The 21,881-nt window shown below is 39.3% G+C and overlaps 1 protein-coding gene across 1 annotated transcript in view; it reads left to right on the forward strand.

Annotated features, from left to right (window-relative positions):
• MBIP (MAP3K12 binding inhibitory protein 1) overlaps window positions 1-21,881 on the forward strand; it is a 412,911-nt gene that overhangs the window by 59,041 nt on the left and 331,989 nt on the right. The gene's annotated exons all lie outside the window — the stretch shown is intronic.

Consider the following 21,881-nt stretch of genomic DNA (forward strand, 5'->3'; position numbering starts at 1 on the left):
TAAACTTTGACCCTGTATCTCACAGTCTGCAGACACATTCCAGCCAATCAGCAGCAGACCCTCCCAGCTCCTGGACAGCAGCCATTTTAGATTCATTCAGAAGCTGCTTTCTTAGTGAGAAGAGGGACAGTGTAGCTGCTGTTGATTTAATAGGGAAATTGATAGCTAGGCTAGTGTATTCAGTGTCCACTACAGTCCAGAAGGACTCATCTGATCTCTGCTGTAAGGACAGCACCCCAAAAAGCCCTTTTTAGGGCTAGAATATCATTTTTTTTCCTGTGTAATCTAATTGCAATTGCCTGCCTGCCAGCTTGTGTGTCAGGCTCACAGCGTATACTGTGCCCACTTGCACAGTGCCACCACTCATATCTGTTGTAACAGTAGTGTAAATTAAAAAAAAAAAAATCTTTTTTGATTGTGAAACATCAGTCTGCTAGTGTAATCTAATTGCAGTTGCCTGCCTGCCAGCGTGTGTGCCAGGCCCACTTGCCCAGTGCCACCACTCATATCTGGTGTAACAGTAGTGTAAATTTAAAAAAAACAACTTTTTTGACTGTGAAACATCAGTCTGCTAGTGTAATCTAATTGCAGTTACCTGCCTGCCAGCGTGTGTGCCAGGCCCACTTGCCCAGTGCCACCACTCATATCTGGTGTAACAGTAGTGTAAATTTAAAAAAAAAAAAAAACTTTTTTGACTGTGAAACATCAGTCTGCTAGTGTAATCTAATTGCAGTTGCCTGCCTGCCAGCGTGTGTACCAGGCTCACAGCGTATACTATAACCACTTGCCCAGTGCCACCACTCATATCTGGTGTAACAGTAGTGTAAATTAAAAAAAAAACTTTTTTGACTGTGAAACATCTGTCTGCTTGTGTAATCTAATTGCAGTTGCCTGCCTGCCAGCGTGTGTGCCAGACTCACAGCTTATACTGTACCCACTTGCCCAGTGCCACCACTCATATCTGTTGTAACAGTAGTGTAATTTTTTTTAAAAAAAAACTTTTTTTGACTGTGAAACATCAGTCTGCTAGTGTAATCTAATTGCAGTTGCTTGCCTGCCAGCATGTGTGCCAGGCTCACTTGCCCAGTGCCACCACTCATATCTGTTGTAACAGTAGTGTAAATTTTTTAAAAAAAAACTTTTTTTGACTGTGAAACATCAGTCTGCTAGTGTAATCTAATTGCAGTTGCCTGCCTGCCAGCGTGTGTGCCAGGCCCACTTGCCCAGTGCCACCACTCATATCTGGTGTAACAGTAGTGTAAATTTAAGAAAAATAACTTTTTGACTGTGAAACATCAGTCTGCTAGTGTAATCTAATTGCAGTTGCTTGCCTGCCAGCGTGTGTGCCAGGCTCACTTGCCCAGTGCCACCACTCATATCTGTTGTAACAGTAGTGTAAATTTAAAAAAAAAAAAACTTTTTTGACTGTGAAACATCAGTCTGCTAGTGTAATCTAATTGCAGTTGCCTGCCTGCCTGCCAGCATGTGTGCCAGGCCCACTTGCCCAGTGCCACCACTCATATCTGGTGTAACAGTAGTGTAAATTTAAAAAAAAAAACTTTTTTGACTGTGAAACATCAGTCTGCTTGTGTAATCTAATTGCAATTGCCTGCCTGCCAGCGTGTGTGCCAGACTCACAGCGTATACTATATCTATGTATCTATCTATCAAATCTATCTCGTGGTTGTGCAAATGGACTGTTTGCGGTTGTTTGCGGTGCGTTAAACGGGGAGTTTGGTCTGTCACTGTGAAGCGGGCGTAACCCTTACACTACCTGATCGATATAACATCATACCTGATGTTTTAAAGCACGTTATTCCAAACAATTTAGGAATGTTAGGTGATTTATGCCCTTTATGGATTAAAACCAGACTCTGCATCAACTATGTAATTTTCCGTGGGAGTTTTGCCATGGATCCCCCTCCGGCATGCCACAGTCCAGGTGTTAGTACCCTTGAAACAACTTTTCCATCACTATTGTTGCCAGAAAGAGTCCCTGTGGGTTTTAAAATTTGCCTGCCAATTGAAGTCAATGGCGGTTCGCCCGGTTCGAACAGTTGCGAACGTACGCGTTCGATGTTCGCAAACGAAAAATTTTCAGTTTGTGACATCACTATTCATCACATCTACAAATAGCTATATGTAGTGCTAAGCAATTAGTCCAAAGACTATGGAAATCAGATTCTCCTCCCATTTTGTCCATGTGGATAAATCAGATGAACCGTAATCTAATGTTGGAAAGATATTTTTATTATACCACAGAAAAGCTTGACTACTACGCTGAACTAATGTTCTTGTGGGAGTCTCATTTCTCACCCAGACAGATCAGATCCGACCCCCAAACAATGAACTAAACACTGAATTTCGTCTTTTTCTCCCCGACAGCTAAGAAAGACATATAATTGTTAATGAGTGCCGGGTCAATTTTATTACAAAATGTATGTTGAATTGACTATTTAAGTAACTTTAGCAAACTATCGGCTAGATTACGAGTTTGGCGTTAGCCTTAAAAAGCAGCGTTAAGGGGTCCTAACGCTGCTTTTTAACGCCCGCTGGTATTACGAGTCTGGCAGATACAGGTGTACCGCTCACTTTTTTTCCGCAACTTTTCCATACCGCAAATCCCCTTACGTCAATTGCGTATCCTATCTTTTTAATGGGATTTGCCTTACGCTGGTATTACAAGTCTTGGAGAAAGTGAGCGGTACAGCCTCTACCTCCAAGACTCCTACCGCATTTAAAAGTCAGTAGTTAAGAGTTTTATGGGCTAACGCCGGAACATAAAGCTCTTAACTAAAGTTCTAAAAAGTACACTAATACCCATACACTACCTATTAACCCCTAAACCGAGGCCCCCCCACATCACAAACACTTAAATAAAAAAATGTAACCCCTAATCTGCCGACCGGACATCGCCGCCACTATAATAAATGTATTAACCCCTAAACCGCTGCACTCCCACCTCGCAAACACTATAATAAATTTTATTAACCCCTAATCTGCCGTCCCTAACATCGCCGCCACCTACCTACAATAATTAACCCCTAATCTGCTGCCCCCAACGTCGCCGCTACTATAATAAAGTTATTAATCCCTAAACCTAAGTGTAATCCTAACACCCCCTAAGTTAAATCTATTTTTAATAAATCTAAATAAAATTACTATAATTAAATAAATTAAATCAACCAATCGGATTTTTCCTACCTTAATTCCGATTGGCTGATAGAATCCTATCAGCCAATCAGAATTCGAGGGACGCCATCTTGGATGACGTCATTTAAAGGAACCTTCATTCTTCGTTAGGACTTCAATTGAAGAGGATGGCTCCGCGTCGGCTGGATAGAAGATAGTTCCGCTCCGGAAGGATGAAGATAGAAGATGCCGCCTGGATGAAGATGTCTGCCGGTGTCCTCTTCTGCCCCATTGGTGCCCGGCTGGGTGAACACGGCTCAAGGTAGGGTGATCTTCAATGGGGAAGTGTTAGGTTTTTAAGGGGGTTCGGGTGGGTTTTAGAGTATGGGTGTGTGGGTGGTGGGTTGTAATGTTGGGGGGGTATTGTATTTCTTTTTTTTACAGGTAAAAGCTGATTACTTTGAGGCAATGCCCCGCAAAAAGCCCTTTTAAGGGCTGGTAAAAGAGCTGATTACTTTGGGGCAATGCCCCGCAAAAGGCCCTTTTAAGGGCTATTTGTAATTTAGTTTAGGATAGGGAATTTTATTATTTTGGGGGGGCTTTTTTATTTTATTAGGGGGATTAGATTAGGTGTAATTAGATTAAACTTCTTGTAATATTTTTTTATTTTTTGTAATTTAGTGTTTAGTTAATTTTTTAGTTTTTAGTGTTTATTTAATTGTATTTTAGTTTAGATAATTGTAGTTAATTTATTTAATTAATTTATTGATAGTGTAGTGTTAGGTGTATTTGTAACTTAGGTTAGGATTTATTTTACAGGTAATTTTGTAATTATTTTAACTAGGTAGCTATTAAATAGTTATTAACTATTTAATAGCTATTGTACCTAGTTAAAATAAATACAAAGTTGCCTGTAAAATAAATATAAATCCTAAAATAGCTACAATGTAACTATTAGTTATATTGTAGCTATCTTATGGTTTATTTTATAGGTAAGTATTTAGTTTTAAATAGGGATAATGTATGTATAATGTATTAAAAATAGATTTAACTTAGGGGGGTGTTGGGGTTAGTGTTACACTTAGGTTTAGGGGTTAATAACTTTATTATAGTAGCAGCGATGTTGGCGGCGGCAGATTAGGGGTTAATAATTGTAGGTAGGTGGCGGGGATGTTAGGGACGGCAGATTAGGGGTTAATAAAATGTATTATAGTGTTTGCAAGGCGGGAGTGCGGCAGTTTAGGGGTTAATACATTTATTATAGTGGCGGCACTTAGGGGTTTCTAAGTGTAGGTAGGTTGCAGCGGCAGATTAGGGGTTAATAAATATAATATAGGTGTCGGCGATGTTAGGGGCAGCAGATTAGGGGTTCATAGGGATAATGTAGGTGGCGGCGGTGTCCGGAGCGGCAGATTAGGGGTTAATAGTATAATGCAGGTGGCGACGATGTTGGGGGCGGCAGATTAGGGGTTAATAAGTGTAAGGTTAGGGGTGTTTAGACTCGGGGTTCATGTTAGGGTGTTATGTGTAGACTTAGAAAGTATTTCCCCATAGGAAACAATGGGGCTGCGTTAAGAGCTGAAAGCTGCTTTTTTGTTTGTTTTTTAAGCCGTCTCAGCCCCATTATTTCCTATGGGGAAATCGTGCACGAGCAAGTTTTAGCCAGTTTACCGCTACCGTAAGCAACGCTGGTATTACAGTGAGAAGTGGAGCTAAATTTTGCTCAACGCTCACTTTTCTGAGGCTAACGCAGCCATTCAGAAAACTTGTAATACCAGCGTTGTTTAAAGTGAGCGCTGGAAAAAAAAGGCTTGTTAGCAACGCAAGTTTTTACCGACAAAACTTTTAATTTAGCCCTATGATATACATCTTAGATTTTAAAACATGTTGTAACTGTTTTGTTAACTGTTGATTGTTTTTATGGTCACCTCTACCCCAGTAGAAAGCCTTAGACATAGACTACAAAATAAGGCATCTCTCTCAGAACTTACAAAAGGACACTACTAGTTCAGAAGCTGTTTGAAACTGCATGATGCTCTATCGAAGACAGAGACCATATTATATTTCTGTTGTAAAATTTCTTTATTGTTATGGTTAAAATTTGACATAAATAAAAAGATTATAAAAAAGGCGATTGACCCTATGAGTTGCAAGATGTCTCCCGTAGAAAGTCCTAGAGCAAAGGTAGCAAGGGTGGCCTTTGCGCTTTAAAAAAATATATCCTGCAGACAAAATAGAGACAATTCTATATGCTGCAAGCAGAATAATCTGATTTGTATTATCTTACAATTGTCTCTATTTTTGTATGCAGGTGTTTTTTCCTATAAGGTTAATAAGTGTTTGCATATTTTGACACAATCTCCCCAGCTTTTACGTTGCGAGAAAAACAGCGAAAGCTGCAGGGGGAAATCTTTACAGACTATGCCAGACTAGAGAGGACATTTCAGCTACATCCACAGAACACCCCTATACAGCCCACTAGCAGAGGCAGAAAAACTAATTTTTCAATAAGGAAAATATTACGCTTTGAATTTAGTTTTTTGCATGTGCAGTGTAGTCATAAGATTTCAATCTTAATAGGATTTGTTTTCTCTCCATATAATACTATCGGCTAGATTTGGAGTTTGGCGTTAGCCGTGAAAACCAGCGTTAGAGGCTCCTAACGCTGGTTTTAGGCTAACTCCGGTATTTGGAGTCACTCAAAAAAGGGTCTAACGCTCACTTTTCAGCCGCGACTTTTCCATACCGCAGATCCCCTTACGTCAATTGCGTATCCTATCTTTTCAATGGGATCTTTCTAACTCCGGTATTTAGAGTCGTGTCTGAAGTGAGCGTTAGAAATCTAACGACAAAACTCCAGCCGCAGAAAAAAGTCAGTAGTTAAGAGCTTTTTGGGCTAACGCCGGTTCATAAAGCTCTTAACTACTGTACTCTAAAGTACACTAACACCCATAAACTACCTATGTACCCCTAAACCGAGGTCCCCCCACATCGCCGCCACTCGATTAAATTTTTTTAACCCCTAATCTGCCGACCGCCACCTACGTTATACTTATGTACCCCTAATCTGCTGCCCCTAACACCGCCGACCCCTGTATTATATTTATTAACCCCTAATCTGCCCCCCACAACGTCGCCGCCAGCTACCTACAATAATTAACCCCTAATCTGCCGACCGCAAAGCGCCGCCACCTACATTATAGCTATGTACCCCTAATCTGCTGCCCCTAACACCGCCGACCCCTATATTATATTTATTAACCCCTAATCTGCCCCCCTCAACGTCGCCTCCACCTGCCTACACTTATTAACCCCTAATCTGCCGAGCGGACCGCACCGCTACTATAATAAAGTTATTAACCCCTAATCCACCTCACTAACCCTATAATAAATAGTATTAACCCCTAATCTGCCCTCCCTAACATCGCCGACACCTAACTTCAATTATTAACCCCAAATCTGCCGACCGGAGCTCACCGCTATTCTAATAAATGTATTAACCCCTAAAGCTAAGTCTATCCCTAACACTAACACCCCCCTAAATTAAATATAATTTTAATCTAACGAAATAAATTAACTCTTATTAAATAAATTATTCCTATTTAAAGCTAAATACTTACCTGTAAAATAAATCCTAATATAGCTACAATATGAATTATAATTACATTGTAGCTATTTTAGGATTAATATTTATTTTACAGGCAACTTTGTAATTATTTTAACCAGGTACAATAGCTATTAAATAGTTAAGAACTATTTAATAGCTACCTAGTTAAAATAATTACAAAATTACCTGTAAAATAAATCAATAAAAACAATTAAACCTAACACTATACTATCATTAAATTAATTAAATAAAATACCTATAATTACCTACAATTAAACCTAACACTACACTATCAATACATTAATTAAATACAATATCTACAAATAACTACAATGAAATAAACTAACTAAAGTACAAAAAATAAAAAAGAACTAAGTTACAAAAAATAAAAAAATATTTACAAATATAAGAAAAATATTACAACAATTTTAAACTAATTACACCTACTCTAAGCCCCCTAATAAAATAACAAAGACCCCCAAAATAAAAAATGCCCTACCCTATTCTAAATTACTAAAGTTCAAAGCTCTTTTACCTTACCAGCCCTGAACAGGGCCCTTTGCGGGGCATGCCCCAAGAAGTTCAGCTCTTTTGCATGTAAAAAAAAACATACAATACCCCCCCCCCCCACCATTACAACCCACCACCCACATACCCCTAATCTAACCCAAACCCCCCTTAAATAAACCTAACACTAAGCCCCTGAAGATCATCCTACCTTGTCTTCACCTCACCAGGTATCACCGATCCGTCCTGGCTCCAAAATCTTCATCCAAGCCAAGCGGGGGCTGGCGATCCATCATCCGGTGGCTGAAGAGGTCCAGAAGAGGCTCCAAAGTCTTCATCCTATCCGGGAAGAAGAGGCGATCCGGACCGGCAACCATCTTGATCCAAGCGGCATCTTCTATCTTCATCCGATGACGACTGGCTCCATCCTGAAGACCTCCACCGCAGACCCATCTTCTTCCGGCAACGTCCAACTGAAGAATGACGGTTCCTTTAAGGGACGTCATCCAAGATGGCGTCCCTCGAATTCCGATTGGCTGATAGGATTCTATCAGCCAATCGGAATTAAGGTAGGAATATTCTGATTGGCTGATGGAATCAGCCAATCAGAATCAAGTTCAATCCGATTGGCTGATCCAATCAGCCAATCAGATTGAGCTTGCATTCTATTGGCTGATCGGAACAGGCAATAGAATGCGAGCTCAATCTGATTGGCTGATTGGATCAGCCAATCGGATTGAACTTGATTCTGATTGGCTGATTCCATCAGCCTGTCAGAATATTCCTACCTTAATTCCGATTGGCTGATAGAATCCTATCAGCCAATCGGAATTCGAGGGACGCCATCTTGGATGACGTCCCTTAAAGGAACCGTCATTCTTCAGTTGGACGTCGCCGGAAGAAGATGGGTCCGCGGTGGAGGTCTTCAGGATGGAGCCGGTCGTCATCGGATGAAGATAGAAGATGCCGCTTGGATCAAGATGGTTGCCGGTCCGGATCGCCTCTTCTTCCTGGATAGGATGAAGACTTTGGAGCCTCTTCTGGACCTCTTCAGCCACCGGATGATGGATCGCCAGCCTCCGCTTGGCTTGGATGAAGATTTTGGAGCCAGGACGGATCGGTGATACCTGGTGAGGTGAAGACAAGGTAGGTTTATTTAAGGGGGGTTTGGGTTAGATTAGGGGTATGTGGGTGGTGGGTTGTAATGTTGGGGGGGGGTATTGTATGTTTTTTTTTACAGGCAAAAGAGCTGAACTTCTTGGGGCATGCCCCGCAAAGGGCCCTGTTCAGGGCTGGTAAGGTAAAAGAGCTTTGAACTTTAGTAATTTAGAATAGGGTAGGGCATTTTTTATTTTGGGGGTCTTTGTTATTTTATTAGGGGGCTTAGAGTAGGTGTAATTAGTTTAAAATTGTTGTAATATTTTTCTTATGTTTGTAAATATTTTTTTATTTTTTGTAACTTAGTTCTTTTTTATTTTTTGTACTTTAGTTAGTTTATTTCATTGTAGTTATTTGTAGGAATTGTATTTAATTTATTTATTGATAGTGTAGTGTTAGGTTTAATTGTAGGTAATTGTAGGTATTTTATTTAATTAATTTAATGATAGTATAGTGTTAGGTTTAATTCTAACTTAGGTTAGGATTTATTTTACAGGTAATTTTGTAATTATTTTAACTAGGTAACTATTAAATAGTTCTTAACTATTTAATAGCTATTGTACATGGTTAAAATAATTACAAAGTTGCCTGTAAAATAAATATTAATCCTAAAATAGCTACAATGTAATTATAATTTATATTTTAGCTATATTAGGATTTATTTTACAGGTAAGTACTTAGCTTTAAATAGGAATAATTTATTTAATAAGAGATAATTAATTTTGTTAGATGTAAATTATATTTAATTTAGGGGGGTGTTAGTGTTAGGGTTAGACTTAGCTTTAGGGGTTAATACATTTATTAGAATAGCGGTGAGCTCCAGTCGGCAGATTAGGGGTTAATAATTGAAGTTAGGTGTCGGCGATGTTAGGGAGGGCAGATTAGGGGTTAATACTATTTATTATAGGGTTAGTGAGGCGGATTATGGGTTAATAACTTTATTATAGTAGCGCTCAGGTCCGCTCGGCAGATTAGGGGTTAATAAGTGTAGGCAGGTGGAGGCGACGCTGTGGGGGGCAGATTAGGGGTTAATAAATATAATATAGGGGTCGGCGATGTTAGGGCAGCAGATTAGGGGTACATAGGGATAATGTAAGTAGCGGCGGTTTACGGAGCGGCAGATTAGGGGTTAATAATAATATGCAGGGGTCAGCGATAGCGGGGGCGGCAGATTAGGGGTTAATAAGTGTAAGGTTAGGGGTGTTTAGACTCGGGGTACATGTTAGAGTGTTAGGTGCAGACGTAGGAAGTGTTTCCGCATAGCAAACAATGGGGCTGCGTTAGGAGCTGAACGCGGATTTTTTGCAGGTGTTAGGTTTTTTTCAGCTCAAACAGCCCCATTGTTTCCTATGGGGGAATCGTGCACGAGCACGTTTTTGAGGCTGGCCGCTTGCGTAAGCAACTCTGGTATCGAGAGTTGAAGCTGTGTTAAATATGCTCTACGCTCCTTTTTTGGAGCCTAACGCAGCCTTTATGTGGACTCTCAATACCAGAGTTATTTTTATGGTGCGGCCAGAAAAAAGCCGGCGTTAGCTTTTCGGGTCGTTACCGACAAAACTCCAAATCTAGCCGTATATTAGCAGAACAATTTATTTGAGATTTATAATGTGATTAAACAATAATATTATGAGCTGTTTATTTTTATTTCAGTATTTCTTTTTATGTTGTTTTTAAATTATGATTTTTTTGTCCTATAATAATATATATTACCTCCACATACTTAAAAGCAGGGAACACCCCTTTGTGAAACACACTGTTCTTAAAAGGACAGTAAAGTCAAAAATAAACTTTCATGATTCGGATAGAGCATGCAATTTTAATCAACTTTCCAATTTACTTCTGTTATCAAATTTGCTTTGTTCTATTAAGTATCTTTTATTGAAGATTAAAACTAGGTAGGCTCCTAAGAGCTCAGGAGTGTGTACGTGTCTTTAGTACTCTATAGCAACAGTGTTTTAAAACATTATTTGTAGCTTTGTTATACAATATTGCAAAACACTGCTGCCATGAAGTAATAAAGACACGTGCACACTCCTGAGCCTACCTAGTTGTACTCTTCAATAAAAGATAAAAGAACAAAGCAAATTTAAAAATAGAAGTAAATTGTAAAGTTGTTTAAAATTGCATCCTCTATCTGAATCATGAAAGTTTATTTTTTACTTTACTGTCCCTTCAATGTAAAAGTTAAAAGCTGCCTTTATAGAATTAGCACAGGGGCTTCAGAGTACTGGTGAGATGTTTTATAGAATCTCACAAGCCCAGAGAGCTTTATAGAATAGGATCTATATTCATTATGTTGAGATTTGATGCACCTACTTTTAAATCTTTATTAAATGAAACTATAATCACTGGCGATTTATTCTAGATTAGTGGTATCTGATGGTATAGGACTTTTAGGAGACACTGGTAACTGTATAGATTTTTTTTTAGCACCATAGCTGTTTTGAAAAAGTACTAATTATGTCAAGTTATTTACTTGACTCTTTGAGAAGGGAGTGGAAGTATGTTTTGTTAAAACATTAACCCCTTTTTTCTTCTGTATTATTATGTCTCCCACATTTGTTCTATTTTCAATGATCTGTGAGGTTTTTATTTCTGTCCCTTGTAGCTATAAATATTTGAAAATAAGGGCATTAAATAAGATGGGTAACACAGGGACAGAGTTGGAACAGACTGCCGTCTTAGGAAGCAGCTGACAATCAAGGGTAATTAAGAACTAATCAAGAAGCAATTTGTTCCTGGAGTGGAAAGAAACGCTGTAGCGTGAAGAAAACATAGCTGAGACATTTACATTCTGAGACATAGATTAACTCACAGTTTTTATATCTTGTCAAGATAAATTTTAAATAAAAAATTAAACAAAACACAACCCAAATGCAAATCTAAATTTATAAATGTTTCACTAAAGAATAGATAAGTAACTACATCTCATTTGTTTCAAGTACAAATATTACTTGTTCATATAAACAATAAGGTCTGTTCCAATCCATTAGAACATGTGTGAAATCTAAATTCATGGCATTCCTTCTATCATGATTTTCTAGATTTTTCCACTTTGCCCTATGAAAAACATATACATTTTACTGAGGCCCCTTACAAATATTATTTCAAATAATCTTAAAAGGGCTTTTGTACCAGTTTTGCAAGCTTTTTATATTTTCAATGATTTTATCAGCTTTAACCCTCTTTCTTGTAAATATTGTGTGCATGTGTGTGCGCATTTGTGTGTGTCTGCGCTTGTGAGTAAGCATTTGTGTGTGTCTGCGCTTGTGTGTAAGCATTTTGATTGTCGATCATCCTCCCTCTAACAGTTATTATATAATTCCTTTTATTCTTTACTCTTTTACAAAAGTGGCTCATTTTATTCCAACCATTAAACTATCTACAGCAAAAGAGAAACTCTTCCTATAAGAAATATGTTGTCTATATGGTCTACCTTCTGTGGTCTCTGAAAGATAAACATTTGTGTCTCACTTATACTAGTGCACGGGTACTCACAGGATATGTGCGTATGCTGCAGAAAAACAGTAATCACTTTTAATAGAAGCGTTTTGCTAATGTAAGTATATTGCAAACATGCTTATAAGTCAAATTGAAATGTACCCCTGCACATTTCATTTTGACCTTTCCTGAGCCCCTAATAACTAGTCCCAAGTATAGTTCAGCTATGGTCATGGCCTGCTAAAAACAGAATTTATGCTTACCTGATAAATTACTTTCTCCAACGGTGTGTCCGGTCCACGGCGTCATCCTTACTTGTGGGAAATATCTCTTCCCCAACAGGAAATGGCAAAGAGTCCCAGCAAAGCTGGCCATATAGTCCCTCCTAGGCTCTGCCCACCCCAGTCATTCGACCGACAGACAGGAGGAAAAATATAGGAGAAACCATATGGTACCGTGGTGACTGTAGTTAGAGAAAATAATTCATCAGACCTGATTAAAAAAAACAGGGCGGGCCGTGGACGGACACACCGTTGGAGAAAGTAATTTATCAGGTAAGCATAAATTCTGTTTTCTCCAACATTGGTGTGTCCGGTCCACGGCGTCATCCTTACTTGTGGGAACCAATACCAAAGCTTTAGGACACGGATGAAGGGAGGGAGCAAATCAGGTTACCTAAACGGAAGGCACCACGGCTTGCAAAACCTTTCTCCCAAAAATAGCCTCCGAAGAAGCAAAAGTATCAAATTTGTAAAATTTGGCAAAAGTGTGCAGTGAAGACCAAGTCGCTGCCTTACATATCTGGTCAACAGAAGCCTCGTTCTTGAAGGCCCATGTGGAAGCCACAGCCCTAGTGGAGTGAGCCGTGATTCTTTCAGGAGGCTGCCGTCCGGCAGTCTCGTAAGCCAATCGGATGATGCTTTTAAGCCAAAAGGAAAGAGAGGTAGAAGTCGCTTCTTGACCTCTCCTTTTACCAGAATAGACGACAAACAAAGAAGTTGTTTATCTGAAATCTTTTGTAGCCTCTAAATAGAATTTTAGAGCACGGACTACGTCCAAATTGTGTAACAAACGTTCCTTCTTTGAAACTGGATTCGGACATAAACTAGATTTAGACTCCAGGGAGGAGTCAAAGGTCTGTAAACAGGCTTGATCCTAACCAGAGCCTGAACAAATGCTTGAACATCTGGCACAGCTGCCAGTCTTTTATGTAGTAAGACAGATAAAGCAGAGATCTGTCCCTTTAGAGAACTTGCAGATAATCCTTTCTCCAAACCTTCTTGTAGAAAGGAGAGAATCTTAGGAATTTTTATCTTATTCCATGGGAACCCTTTGGATTCACACCAACAGATATATCTTTTCCATATTTTATGGTAAATCTTTCTAGTTACTGGTTTTCTGGCCTGAACTAGAGTATCTATCACAGAATCTGAAAACCCACGCTTTGATAGGATCAAGCGTTCAATCTCCAAGCCGTCAGCTGGAGGGAGACCAGATTTGGATGTTCGAATGGAACCTGAACAAGAAGGTCCTGTCTCAAAGGTAGCTTCCATGGTGGAACCGATGACATATTCACCAGGTCTGCATGCCAAGTCCTGCGTGGCCACACAGGAGCTATCAAGATCACCGAGGCCCTCTCCTGTTTGATCCTGGCTACCAGCCTGGGAATGAGAGGAAACGGTGGAAATACATAAGCTAGGTTGAAGGTCCAAGGTGCTACTAGTGCATCTACTAGAGTCGCCTTGGGATCCCTGGATCTGGACCCGTAGCAAGGAACCTTGAAGTTCTGACGAGACGCCATCAGATCCATGTCTGGAATGCCCCATAATTGAATCAACTGGGCAAAAATCTCCGGGTGGAGTTCCCACTCCCCCGAAAGGAATGTCTGACGACTCAGATAATCCGCCTCCCAGTTTTCCACTCCTGGGATGTGGATCGCAGATAGGTGGCAGGAGTGATCCTCCGCCCATTTTATGATTTTGGTCACTTCTCTCATCACCAGGGAACTCCTTGTTCCCCCCTGATGGTTGATGTAAGCAACCGTCGTCATGTTGTCTGATTGGAATCTTATGAATCTGGCCTTTGCTAGTCGAGGCCAAGCCCTGAGAGTATTGAATATCGCTCTCAGTTCCAGAATGTTTATCGGGAGAAAAGACTCTTCCCGAGACCATAGACCCTGAGCTTTCAGACTGGCGTCGATCGTGACGATGACCCACTCTGGCCTGCGGAAGCTCATTCCCTGGGACAGGTGATCCTGGGTTAGCCACCAACGGAGTGAGTCTCTGGTCTTCTGATCTACTTGAATCACTGGAGACAAGTCTGTATAGTCCCTTTCCACTGTTTGAGCATGCACAGTTGTAATGGTCTTAGATGAATTCGTGCAAAAGGAACTATGTCCATTGCTGCAACCATCAACCCTACTACTTCCATGCACTGCGCTATGGAAGGACGTGGAACAGAATGAAGAACTTGACAAGTGCTTAGAAGTTTTGATTTTCTGACCTCTGTCAGAAAAATCCTCATTTCTAAGGAATCTATTATTGTTCCCAAGAAGGGAACTCTTGTTGACGGAGACAGAGAACTTTTTTCTATGTTCACCTTCCATCCGTGTGATCTGAGAAAGGCTAGAACGATGTCTGTATGAGCCTTTGCTTTTGACAGGGACGACGCTTGTATTAAAATGTCGTCCAAGTATAGTACTACTGCAATGCCCCTCGGTTTTAGAACCGCTAGAAGGGACCCGAGTACCTTTGTGAAAATCCTTGGAGCAGTGGCTAACCCGAATGGGAGGGCCACAAACTGGTAATGTTTGTCCAGAAAGGCAAACCTTAGGAACTGATGATGTTCTTTGTGGATAGGAATATGTAGGTACGCATCCTTTAGATCCACGGTAGTCATAAATTGACCTTCCTGGATAGTGGGTAGAATCGTTCGAATGGTTTCCATCTTGAACGATGGTACCCTGAGAAATTTGCTTACCCTTGTTCCAGCCTTGCATCGGTTTCCAGGCTGGTTTGGGTTGTGAGGCATTACCCTCTTGCTTAGAGGATGCAGAATTAGAGGCCGGTCCGTTCCTGAAATTGCGAAAGGAACGAAAATTAGACTTATTCTTGGCCTTGAAAGGCCTGTCTTGTGGAAGGGCGTGGCCCTTTCCCCCAGTGATGTCTGAGATAATCTCTTTCAATTCTGGTCCAAATAGAGTTTTACCTTTGAAAGGGATGTTAAGCAATTTTGTCTTGGATGATACATCCGCTGACCAAGACTTTAGCCAAAGCGCTCTGCGCGCCACAATTGCAAACCCTGAATTTTTCGCCGCTAATCTAGCTAATTGCAAAGCGGCATCTAAAATAAAAGAGTTAGCCAACTTAAGTGCGTGAACTCTGTCCATAACCTCCTCATATGGAGTCTCTCTACTGAGCGACTTTTCTAGTTCTTCGAACCAGAACCACGCTGCTGTAGTGACAGGAACAATGCACGAAATGGGTTGTAGAAGGTAACCTTGCTGTACAAAAATCTTTTTAAGCAAACCCTCCAATTTTTTATCCATAGGATCTTTGAAAGCACAACTATCCTCGATAGGAATAGTAGTGCGCTTGTTTAGAGTAGAAACTGCCCCCTCGACCTTAGGGACTGTCTGCCATAAGTCCTTTCTGGGGTCGACCATAGGAAATAATTTCTTAAATATAGGGGGGGAACAAAAGGTATGCCAGGCTTTTCCCACTCCTTATTTACTATGTCCGCCACCCGCTTGGGTATAGGAAAAGCGTCGGGGTGCACCGGAACCTCTAGGAACTTGTCCATCTTGCATAATTTCTCTGGAATTACCAAGTTGTCACAATCATCCAGAGTAGATAACACCTCCTTAAGCAGTGCGCGGAGATGTTCTAATTTAAATTTAAATGTCACAACATCAGGTTCAGCTTGTTGAGAAATTTTTCCTGAATCTGAAATTTCCCCATCTGACAAAACCTCCCTCATGGCCACTTCAGATTGGTGTGAGGGTATGACAGAACAATTATCATCAGCGCCCTCCTGCTCTTCAGTGTTTAAAACAGAGCAATCGCGCTTTCTCTGATATTCAGGCATTTTGGATAAAATATTTGCTATGGAGTTATCCATTACAGCCGTCAATTGTTGCATGGTAATAAGCATTGGCGCGCTAGATGTACTAGGGGCCTCCTGCGTGGGCAAAACTGGTGTAGACACAGTAGGAGATGATGTAGTATCATGTCTACTCCCCTCATCTGAGGAATCATCTTGGGCAATTTCATTATCTGTGGCAGTACTGTCCTTACTTTGTTTGGACGCTATGGCACAATTATCACACAAATTTAAATGGGGAGACACATTGGCTTTCATACATATAGAACATAGCTTATCCGAAGGCACAGACATGTTAAACAGGCATAAATTTGTCAATAAAGCACAAAAACCGTTTTAAAACAAAACCGTTACTGTCTCTTTAAATTTTAAACAGAAACACTTTATTACTGAATATGTGAAAAAGTATGAAGGAATTGTATGAAGGAATTACCAAAATTTCACCACAGTATCTTAAAGCATTAAGAGTATTGCACAGAGATTTTCAGAGCTTTAACCCTTAAAATAACGGAACCGGAGCCGTTTACAATTTTAACCCCTATACAGTCCCAGCTATAGCCTTTGCTGCGACCTAACCAAGCCCAGAGGGGAATACGATACCAAATGACGCCTTCTAGAAACTTTTCCAGCTATTTTCAGATCCTCACACATGCATCTGCATGTCTTGCTCTCAAAAACAACTGTGCAGTAATGGCGCGAAAATGAGGCTCAGCCTACAACTGGGAAGGCCCTCCCTGACTGGAAAAGGTGTCTAACATAGTGCCTGCCGTTAAAAAACGTTCCCCAAGTTTATAAATGTGAATTATCAGCATAAACATGTATAAAATGTCCAAATAAAGCAATCGATTTAGCCCATAAAAGTGTCTACCAGTTTTATAGCCCATATTAAGCCCTTTATTCTGTTTGCTTGACTAAGAAAATGGCTTACCGGTCCCCATGAGGGGAAATGACAGCCTTCCAGCATTGCATGGTCTTGTTAGAAATATGGCTAGTCATACCTTAAGCAGAAAAGTCTGCTAACTGTTTCCCCCAACTGAAGTTACTTCATCTCAACAGTCCTATGTGGAAACAGCAATCGATTTTAGTTACTGTCTGCTAAAATCATCTTCCTCTCACAAACAGAAATCTTCATCCTTTTCTGTTTCAGAGTAAATAGTACATACCAGTACTATTTTAAAATAACAAAAAAGAATAAAAAACTACATTTAAACACCAAAAAACTCTTAACCTTCTCCGTGGAGATGTTGCCTGTGCAACGGCAAAGAGAATGACTGGGGTGGGCGGAGCCTAGGAGGGACTATATGGCCAGCTTTGCTGGGATTCTTTGCCATTTCCTGTTGGGGAAGAGATATTTCCCACAAGTAAGGATGACGCCGTGGACCGGACACACCAATGTTGGAGAAAAGGGAAGTAGTAGTAGATGGTGTATAGCATTAATATATGGTCAGACACAGGCAATAAAAGCGCTAAACCCCCTTCCTATATTTTAGCACATCATGGTATACCTATGCACATTTCAATTTTGACATTTCTATCCCTTTAACAACAAATGCTGAATATGGCTGCTGGCAGCACCATTCGGCTCTTTTCAGGGCCGTATTTCTTTGTGCAAAAGTGCAAGACACAAATCTGTGCAAATCCTGATATTAGTGTGTTGTTTTTTATTATTAACTAGTCCTAAAGCCTGTGTACAGGGGCCATTTTCTGCAGTGCAGCAGTCCCCCCCCCCCCCCCCTGCTATGCCTGCTCCTGTCCGGTCACACCCTGGCACACCCACTCCTGTCTGGCCACGCCGCTCCCGCTCGACAACATGTCCGTCCGGCCACGCAACCCTCCCGGCACACCTGCTCCTGCCCAACCTCTCTGCTGTCTGATCCTCAGTTACGGTGTCAACGGCCAGGTATGTTTGTTCTCACGCAGTCTCTACTGCTAGGGTTGCCACCCGTCCCTTAAAATACTGAACACTTATAAGTTACACATGCTGCAGGGTGTGCAGGGAGGAATATGAATAGTGCGGTCCAGAAACACAATACATGTTCCTCCCTGCACACCCTGCAGCATGTGTAACTCATAAGTGTCCAGGAAAACATGGCTGAGGTGGCAACCCTACTTCTGGGATCACTTTTCTACAGATTCAACATTATCTTTTTTTTCAGCATCCCATTCTTAGTCTAATGGGCAGATCGTGCAAACATTATTATTATATTATCATCTTAGATGTCACCCTTCTTTCTATGCTATTTATGGCTTATGCCCATCCTACTTGCCTAGTCGTCCTATCCCCTATCCAGTTCCTGGTGTCATTTTTTTGAATAAAATAACTCCATATACAGTTTAAATGTATCCAATTCACTATGAAACAAGCTTTCAAATGCCAGAAATTGCAAAGTGAAATGAATCAAGCTTCTTGTCCATCATTCTTCTGTGTTAACACAGTGTGTAGATTTATAGACACGTGTGCAGTTGATGAGGGACCTCTTTATAAAGTCAAGATCATGGTTGAAATTCATTGAGCCTTGGATCACCTATCTTTCTGAGCATATTGTTAGTGGGAAATCCTGGCATTAACATCTGTAGTTATGTTAAGTGGACAATACATAAAATGAGACTAGCTAAAACAATTACATCTGCAGCAACTTCAGAAACATACTTGAAACACAATAAATATAAGTAGAAAATATTCAGATATCTTTTTTTTATAGAAAAGTAACCTAATTGGATAGAACAAGAGGCATCTTAAAAACTCAACACCAGGGGTTGACCATCGGCGCACCAGGAGTGTGATTGGCGATTTTCACCTAAACATTGTTGACACATGTAGTATTCATAAAGACTTTATTGTCCTTGTGATGTATCTTGTCTCTCTGTCGTGTTATGCTATTTAAAAGCTGATGAAGTTGTTTTCAAAGTTTATTTTCTACATGTGACTGTGTGTTTTATAGAGTGTTTTATAGAGGGTTCATTTTCCAGTTTTAATTTGTTTGTTGTAAGGTTTTTTGTAAGGTTTTGAAAGTGTTTTTGCAATGCCAGTATACTTCACAGTGGATTTCCAGATACAGCTACATTTATTATATAGAGGCAAATACAAATCTGATTGAATTACACATTTTTGAGCTATGATGTTGTCGCAATTCTCCCCCCACAAGGTTTCACAAATGTGTTTTATTATACCTAGGCCAATATCTGTCTATCTATGGCTTTACTTCATCTCTCTTTTGCCCCTCTAGAATAGTGGGTCCTAAATATATTTGTTCCAAACAAGTCCCTTTTCCCAAAAGATGGTATACACTAAACACACATAAAATACCAGTCAAGTTTTAGTCTTTCTATCTAGCAAGTGATTGCCATATAAATTGAATTCGCATGTCTACTAAGATTTCATGTTTTTGCGTTGTTTTGATGCAATGCTATAAATATTCAACATGATTTTCTTTCAAAGAAACAAGCTTCTGCATGAGCTTTCTATTGGTATAAAGTATGCATTCATATGGATAGGTGTTATGTTGATTTGTTGAATTTCTTTGTTAATAAGCATAAAAATACACATATAGCTTGACTCAAGTGAACATATATTGCATTGCTGATTATTGTAAAATGAGGATGAGAAGGTGAGATAGCCAACAAGTCTATAAAAGATGTCATTCAAAATATTCTCACCCTTGTCTGGGTTATTACATTAGCTAAAAGGCATAAAATGTAAATATCAGGACCTGAGGGGTGTCTAACTTTCCTCCCCCTCTTGGAAATGGACTACATTGTAAGTCCAGGTAAGATTAATTTTATGGAGAGACCTATTGTTAAAGTTGATAGCATTCTGAAGGAACCAAATAAAATTGATTTTGTTGTTGGGTGCCAATATTCAAATTAACAGGTATAGTTCTCATAGTGACAGAACCAGAGTTAAAGGAACTGCCATGAATAACTTGGAGAAGGATTAGATGATTCATTCTTTGTGTAGATACTCCTAAAAAAGAGACTGAGGGGGATATTTATCAAAGCGTCAACCTATAATACGCTGGAATCCTGCGTTGTATTTGACGCGCAATTGATCCGCCGTAGTTAAAATGCGTCAAGAATGTCAAATGTTGGAATGTGTGACGAAACATACGCTCCCGCAATCTCAATCCGACGCAGATCGAAGCTTGCGTCATTACAGATGTTTCAAATTCAACTCTATTTGACCCTTTTCCCAATTTATTAAACATTTAACAGGTACGCTCACGTCTATTCTGACGCAGCGTACCTAGTTTTCAAATCGCCACCCATGAGGCCATGGATGCAATGGAAATCAATGGGAGTCTGAAAAAAGCTTATGTTCAATGCTGCAAGAGAATGAAGCATATTACATAATAACAGTAAATTAGAAACTCTATTAAAATTGTATACCCTTTCTAAATCAAACAATATTATTGCTCCACATTTGGTGCACTAGTAGATATAGGGATAAAAATGAAAAATACATTACTACTTATGGATTATGTTACATCTTTGTCTCTCATTACAATGCAATCGGACAATATTATTTTTCCAAATTTTGTGCAAAATTTTGCCCCAAACTTGTCGCACTAATAGATATAGATATACAAATGAAATAAATACACAACATAATATAGCTAACTTCCTTTTTATTTATTTTTTATAAATCTATTTGCATCATGTTTAAAGCATATAATACAAGTCCCACTCTCCACTTCACACCAAATTTGACGCAACACTTTTCACATCAATTATGATGCAAACTCCTAAACAATCCACACACTAGTGAATTTTTCAACTACTTTTGATTGGAATATGCATAATCACATTATTTATGACATCAGCCAATCTGATTCAAATATTCAAACTATCACTAAAGAATCAAATTGCTCGATACTTGTGTCATTGATCACTCATCAGAACTTGTAAGTCCCATTTGTTACATTGTGTATTATACTTTTATGTATATGTGAAATTAGTATTAAAGATAAACATTGATGCTGACATTATTTGTTTATGGGTTTATGGGAGCATATCTTCCTTGACTCTACAGACCTGGGGGCAAATCTGGTCTCCTTTGAAAGATATATTGATGACATTTTAATTATCTGGCGAGGCAGTAAGGAAGACCTTGATTGGTTTTTTTCTAGAATGAATCAAAATGATAAAAATTTGAAATTCACATATGAAACTAGTGATACTTGTATAAATTTTCTTGATTTAAAAATATATGTGGAGGATGGTAAGATAATGACAAAAACCTATTTTAAACCAGTTGACGCAAATTGATATATCCATGCTGAAAGTTGTCATTTGGAGAGGTGGAAATCCAATATCCCAAAGAGTCAATTCTTGCGCATTCGGAAAAATTGCACAAAAAGTATAGATTATATGAATCAATCAGATATTTTAGCTAACAAATTTTTGCAAAAAGGTTATAATGCAGGGCTAATAGAATCAGCTAGATCAGAAGCTCTAATGATAGATAGAACTGACCTTCTAATCAAAAAGGAAGATAAAATAAAAAGGAATAAAAATAGTAATAGAAATGATTTTGGAACTACAAATAATTCGAATATAACTGAAATTTTGAATATCCCTTTCATCACACAATATAATGATGATAATAAAAAACTTGAAAAATATTTAAAAAGGCATTGGTATGTTCTGAGATCAGATGACACTCTAGGGCCTGTTCTACCCAGTTTTCCAAAGTTTGTTTATAAAAAAATGTAGAAATTTAAAAATATGGCTCGCCCCAACGGATCTTAATGTAAAGTCCTGTATAAATAGGGATAGGGACCTAAAAGGTAATAGAATTACAGGGTTTTTTCCCTGTTTGAGTTGTAATCCTGTAAGAACTCCAAGAAATGTAAAACTTTTAAGTCAAATATTACCAATAAGGAATATAATATTAAAGATATCTATAGATGTACTGACTCCAATGTTATCTATCTCC

Source organism: Bombina bombina, chromosome 1, assembly GCF_027579735.1.
Source record: "Bombina bombina isolate aBomBom1 chromosome 1, aBomBom1.pri, whole genome shotgun sequence".
NCBI classification, from domain to species: domain Eukaryota; kingdom Metazoa; phylum Chordata; class Amphibia; order Anura; family Bombinatoridae; genus Bombina; species Bombina bombina.